The sequence below is a fragment of the Oryctolagus cuniculus genome, chromosome 7 (assembly GCF_051225735.1).
Source record: "Oryctolagus cuniculus isolate XC-2025 breed Fujian yellow rabbit chromosome 7, ASM5122573v1, whole genome shotgun sequence".
In the NCBI taxonomy this organism is placed as follows: Eukaryota; Metazoa; Chordata; class Mammalia; order Lagomorpha; family Leporidae; genus Oryctolagus; species Oryctolagus cuniculus.
In genome coordinates this window covers 50,694,809-50,700,833 of record NC_142873.1, presented here as the reverse complement: position 1 = coordinate 50,700,833, position 6,025 = coordinate 50,694,809, and the positions used below count along the sequence as shown (strand labels likewise).

The 6,025-nt window shown below is 52.3% G+C and overlaps 1 non-coding gene across 1 annotated transcript; it reads right to left on the bottom strand.

Moving 5' to 3' along the window:
- Positions 1–1,884: 1,884 nt before the first annotated feature.
- TRNAQ-CUG (transfer RNA glutamine (anticodon CUG)) lies at positions 1,885–1,956 on the bottom strand. The gene has a single exon. It is a non-coding gene; the product is annotated as a tRNA-Gln (tRNA).
- Between the last annotated feature and the right edge of the window lie 4,069 nt (positions 1,957–6,025).

The window sequence follows — 6,025 nt, the reverse complement described above, 5'->3', positions numbered from 1 at the left end:
GACCGACCACACATTTTGTTCTTTCTAGACATCCCTGCTGCCATCTCCCTCCTTACTCTGCGCCCCCCCCCACCCCGTTCCCAGATCAAGACACTTCATGCAGGCAGTAGCTTTACCAGCTATGCCACAGCGCCGCCCCCTCCCCCCCCCCCAGTTGCTTCTGAACCACACCCTTAGCCAAACAGGATCATTTCTACAGTGAGCTTTGGGACTATTCTTACTGCAGAGATATAAAAACCATGAACATCATCTTCTCACTGCAGCTGAGCTTTGTCACCAAATAAGTACATGAAAATGCTCTCAAGTTGTAAATTTCGTTGGCTCTTGAATTGAAGATAAGAGATTATGGAGCCTTGGGTGAAAATGACTTTTTAAAATTTATTTATTTGAGAGGCAGAGAGACAGGGGGCTCTCATCTGCTGGTTCAGTCTCCAGATGCCTGCAGTAGCCAAGTCCAAAGCTGGGAGCCAGGATTGCAACCCCGGTCTGCCATGTGGATGGCAGGAACCCAGTTAGCTGCACCCTCACTGCTGCCTCCCAGGGCCTGCACTGGCAGTGGGGTCTCCAGGACCTGCCTGCAGAGACTGAACTTGTGATAAGATGACTACTTTTTTTTTTTAATTTAATTATATATTTATTCATTTGAGCAACGAGACTGAGCATGTACTTCCATCCACTGGTTCACACCCCCAAAGGCCCACAGAAGATATGGTCTGGCCAAGGTCACAGCCGGGAGCTGGAAATTCAGTCAGAGTCTTGTATGTGGGTGGCAGGAACCTAACTGCTGGAGCAGTCACCTGCTGCCTCCCAGGGGGTGCATCAGCAGGAAGCCGGAAGAGGGAGCAGAACCCGACTCAAAGCCAAGCACTCTGATGGGGATGCAAGCACTTTGCCCTCTAGGCCAAATGCCTGCCCTACAGATTTGGTTTGGGCATGGTGACGAATGCACTGAGCATCTGCCTCCCTCTCTCTCCCCTCTTCCTCCCCTCCCCCGCGGCCCCATCCCTCACCTGCCAGCCCCCAGCCAGCCAAGATGGGTTCTCCTCATTTGAAGATTATTTTCTTTCTCTTCTTGGAGCGGAGTCCTGGCCGGAGACTCGGGGACCCCCTAGGAGCCGCCCAGCTCGTCCCGCACCGCCAGAGATGGAGTGAGACGCGGAGAAATCCCTGCTGCAGAGCTTTTTGGCCGGGTTAGAGTTTAAGTGGATTCCCGCAGACTGAAGCACAAAGTTTGGGCCATCGCGGCCCCTACTGGCCTCCAGGGGCACTCGGCACCGAAGGAGCGGGAAGAATCCAGGAAACAGAACGGAATGCGCCCGCCAGACTTGAACCCGCGGCCTGGAAATAAAGTCTCCCAGCCGCGCTAGGAAGCGCATTCCAGGCGTTCGGGACTTTCGGCCAGTGCAGAACTAGGACCACCGTTCCTACTGCGGGAGGGTCGGGGTGACCCTCAGGGCCTACGATCCGGCGGCGACGGCGGGGGACACGTTTCGCCCCGGCGGCCGCCCTGAGGACAGGCAGGGGTCACTTGCGGGGTCTCGGACGCCCAAGACGGGCACAGTTGCACTGACCAAGTGGGCTCGCCACGGACGGGGACGCCCCCAGCTCGCCCACCCGATTCCACGGGTGGGCGATTTCCCTGAGGAGCGTGTCGCACTGAGGACCGAGTCGCACTGAGGACCGAATTCTGGAACCCCGACAACCGAGGGGGCGGCAGAGCGAGCAGAGGACGGGGCTGCGAGGGCTCGAGAGCCGCGGGGAACAAGGGGGACGCGGGGACCCGCCTTCCCCGGGTCCACAGCGTCCCTGTCCCCTAAACCGAGGAGTGCAGGGAACGCAGAAGCGGGCACCGAATCGCCACCGCAGAAGTAAAACAAAACGGAAAGGTCCCACCGAGACTTGAACTCGGATCGCTGGATTCAGAGTCCAGAGTGCTCACCATTACACCATGGAACCGCGGGGATCGCCGCGCTCGGCTCGCTAGATGCCCAAGTGCCGGCCTCACCCTCGGCGTCTCCCAGGAGCGACTTTCGGGGCTTTTCTCCCGGTCTCCAGGACTCCGCAGGACGGAGGCGGCCCCGGGTCCGGCTCTCGGCCCGTCTCTGGGTCTCCCCATTTGGGGAGAGGGGACCAGGAAGGCTTTTTGGAGGCCGGGCCCCAATCCTCCTGCTCGGCCGCAATTGCTCCTTTCCTGCCCCGGTCCCTTCTCCCGCCCCAGTCCACCGGCCGTTCCGTTCCTTTCCCTTGCCACTGCCCCCTTCAGAACTGGATTTGGACTTGACTGGAATTCTCCAGCCCCCCTCCTTCTCCGTTCTCAGCACCTTGGCGCCCGCTGCTACAGTCTGAAAGGGAACGCTGTGGGAAAACGCGAGAAGCGCCTAACTGCTGCTCGGGTCCCGACCCCTGGCGGCGGGGTCTCGACGGAGAGACACGGTGAGGCGGCCCCCGCCCAGGGGCTCAGCGTCCCCAGCCCGCGCTTGGGCTCCCCTGACGCGCCGCGTCCGCCCCCGGCGCGGGTCTTCCTTCTCGCGCGTCTTCCCGGTACCGCCCCCTCGTGGCTGCGCCGGGCACTGCCACAGGCGGGAGATGCTCGGCCCAGAGGGAAGGGAAGCGCTGGGCGCTACTTCAGGCCTTGAGCGGCGACTGACAGAGGTGCAGGGCGGACGAAGTGTGCTTCCTTCTCCTGGCTAACAAGGGAGGGTTGAGAAAGCAACAGTCTGTCAGAATGTAGATAGTCTCTCAAATACAGGTCTGGGGAAGAAAGACTGAGTCACGAACTCTGGCCCTTAAACTTAGAGGGGCCCCGAGAGTATGCCCAGGCAGTCCTGTTCCCACCTGTGCACGTCCGTGTCAGGCGAGCTGGACACGCGTCCTAACTCTTGAGTGGAAAATGCGGCCTTGGACTCCAGATGTAGGCATGGAGAGTGGAGACTGGAGATTTTGTTAGAGCCCCTGGACAGTCGCCAGTGAGCCAGAGTTGTGTTCTTGAAATGCGAGCTTGGGGAAGTTGGTGTGGAAGACAAGAAGTAACTATGGGGGCTGGTGCTGCGGCGGAGTGGGTTAAGCCGCCGCCTGCAGTGCTGGCATCCGATGTGCGTGCCAGTGCGAGTCCCGGCTGCTCCACTTCCGATCCAGCTCTCTGCTATGGCCTGGAAAAGCAGTAAAAGATGACCCAAGTCCTTGGGCCCCTGCACCTGTGTGGGAGACCTGGAAGAAGCTCCTGGCCAATTGGGGCTGGAAGACCTCTCTGCCTCTCCTCTCTCTGTGTAACTCTTTCAAATAAATTAAATAGATCTTAAAAAAAAAAAAAAACCTTGAAAGTAATTATGTCCCTGTGTATCCTTCCATCGTGTTCGTTTACAGACTAGATCCATGTGTTCCTTCGGTTTAAGGGGAAACAAAAAAGAAAGGAAGGAAGGAAGGAAGGAAGGAAGGAAGGAAGGAAGGAAGGAAGGAAGGAAGGAAGGAAGGAAGAACATAAGACCTCCAAACACAAGAGCAACGATTCAGATGCCCATGTGGAGGGAATCCAGCCAGGGAGGATGAGGAAGGAAGAGTTCTGTCTCCCCAGAGAGAACTCTGAAAGGTGGCAGGAGCTCATGAGGATCCCAGAGAGCAGAGGTGGTGGTAGGCAGAGGCAGCATGGAGGGAGGCAGCTGGGCTGCTGGGCCTCTGGGCCGCTGGGCTGAGCAGCTTCCTCCTGCAGATGGAGCCCTCTGAAATGTATCCCCTCCCTCCTCTTCTCCTCTATGGCTCTGAAAACCACCTTCCCCTCCCTATGATATACATAAGGCTGCTCTGTACGTGTGAGGGTTTGGGCACGTGAGTTAATGCAATAATTGGACCCCCATGTCCCACTTTTAAGAATGAGCTGGTCATACACACACACTATGGAGTTTTGCAACTATAAATGGGAGGAACAGTTTTTTTTTTTTTTTTCAGGAAACAGGAAATCTGTTTTTTTTTTTTTTTAAGATTTATTTATTTATTTGAAAGGCAGAATTACAGAGAAAGAGGGAGACTTCCACTGGGTCATTCCCCAAATGGCTGCAACACTGACAGAAGCTAGGAGCCTGGAACTCTATCCAGGTCTCCCACATGGGTGGCAGAGACCCAAGCATTTGGGCCATCTTTCACTGCTTTCCCAGGTGTATTAGCAGGGAGCTGGATCAGAAGTGGAGCAGCCAGGACTCAAGTCAGCATTCATATAGGATGTTGGCATCACAGGCAGCAATTTGATCCAGTGAGCCACAAGGCTGGCTCCTTGGATCTTTGAAGTGAAAAAAAAAAAGCAAATAAAAAAAAGTGTTAAGGAAAAGGAAGATTAATATGTTTTGCAGGCAGGATTGACCAGAAAATAATGAAAAAAATTTTTTTTATCTATGGGAGCTTAGAAATGAATTCTAAGACATAAAGGTTGGGGAGACTTTTTGAAGTAGATCTTAACATAGTTTTATTGTTAAAGCTATACTAAGGTTTTATGTATTCCAAAGAAAAATGAAAAGGCTATCCTTAAAACTGAAAACAAGAAGAGCAAATTTAGCCTTGTAGTTAATACATGAGAATTTAGGATGTCCATGTCCCACATCATAGTACCTGGCTTGGCTGCCGATTCCAGGTTCCTAATGCAGACCCTGGGAGGCAGCAATGATGTCTCAAGAAGTTGGGTTCCTGCCACCCACGTGGGAGACAAGGACTGAGTTCCCGCCTCCCTGCTGGGACATCACTGTAGGCATTTAGAAAGTGAACCAGCTTGCTCTTGCTCTCTCTCTGCCTCTCAAATAAAGAATAATTTAAAAACTGAAAAACAAAACAAACTTCCCTTTGTATCAAATGACAATATCACCACATTGACTATAATTAATATACAATTGCTAGCAGGATACCATTGCCTCACGACTTTATCAGAGCGTGAAACAGCTCCTCCTCACATGAGTTGATACAGACAGCCCCAGTTCCAATCTATCACCTCAGGGTTCCTCCTCAACTGTCTCCATGTCAGATTTTTTTCTTTGTTTGCCAAGTTGGTAACCTTTATTCCTGACAATACCAATGTATTTACTATTTTGCTGTATCCTATAACACAAAATATCTTAGGAATGATTAAATCATTTACACTACTGTTGATGAGTCTACAAAAAAAGTTTACAGTGTGCTCAGGATGCACACCAGAAGCACTGCCTTCTAGATTATTTGAACTGATATTATTCATTCTTCCGTTATGGACATGTCTGTTGTTTCCATTTCTTGGCTATTGTGAATAGTGCTGCCATAAGCGTGGGAGTGCCAATGTCTCTTTCACAGGTCAATTTCAGTTCCATTGGATGTAAACCCCGTAATGGGATTGCTAGGTCATAATAGTAGTTCTATTTTTATTTTATTTTTTTAAAAATATTTTATTTATTTCTTTGAGAGGGAGAGTTACAGTGAGAGGGAGAGACAGAGAGAAAGGTCTTCCGTCCGCCAGTTCACTCCCCCAAATGACTGCAACAGCTGAGCTAGGCTGATGCAAAGCTAGGAGCCAGAAGCTTCTTCCAGGTCTCCCACATGGGTACAGGGGCCCAAATGATTAGGCCATCTTCTACTGTTTTCCCAGGCCATAGCAGAGAGCTGGATTGGAAGAGCAGCAGCAGGATTCAAACTGGCACCCATATGGGATGCCCACGCTGCAGGAAGATTAACCTATTGTGCCACCGCGCCAGCTCAGTTATATTTTTAGTGTTTTGAGTAAACTCCATACTGTTGTCCACATGGCTGTACTGAATTATATACCTGCCAAAGTATGCTAGTGTTTTTTCTTTTCTCTACATCCTCACTGGCACTTGTTAACTCTTACATCTTCTTAATAATATCAGTTCTAGGCCGGCACTGGGGCTCACTTGTCTAATCCTCCACCTTCAGTACCAGCACCCCGGGTTCTAGTCCCAGTTGGGGCGCCGGATTCTGTCCCGGTTGCTCCTCTTCCAGTCCAGCTCTCTGCTGTGGCCCGGGAGTGCAGTGGAGGATGGCCCAAGTGGTTGGGCCC